Raw genomic sequence first — 300 nt, 5'->3', positions numbered from 1 at the left:
AAGTGGGCCAGCTTTAGCTCTGAGGCTCCAGCTCTTAGGCCTCCCCTGCTGAAAGTGGGTAATCGAAACAATGTATCAACTCCAGCTCTGAGATCCCAGCTCACTGAAAGCTGGTTTCTGGGGTTTTTATTAGCTTCTATATTTGTTAAAATGTTTCAAACTGGAGGCTCAGATGCCTGCAAGGCGGTGGGGAATGTTGGAGTCCTCTGTCACCGAAGCAAGCAAGCCTCATGTTCGCTTCAAGCTGCCTGGCTGCCGGCCGCCATCTTGGCTGGCAGTTAATTTGCATATCACCCTGAT

This window comes from Myotis davidii, unplaced genomic scaffold (genome assembly GCF_000327345.1).
Source record: "Myotis davidii unplaced genomic scaffold, ASM32734v1 scaffold5622, whole genome shotgun sequence".
In the NCBI taxonomy this organism is placed as follows: Eukaryota; Metazoa; Chordata; class Mammalia; order Chiroptera; family Vespertilionidae; genus Myotis; species Myotis davidii.
Note: the sequence above shows the minus strand (reverse complement) of the source record.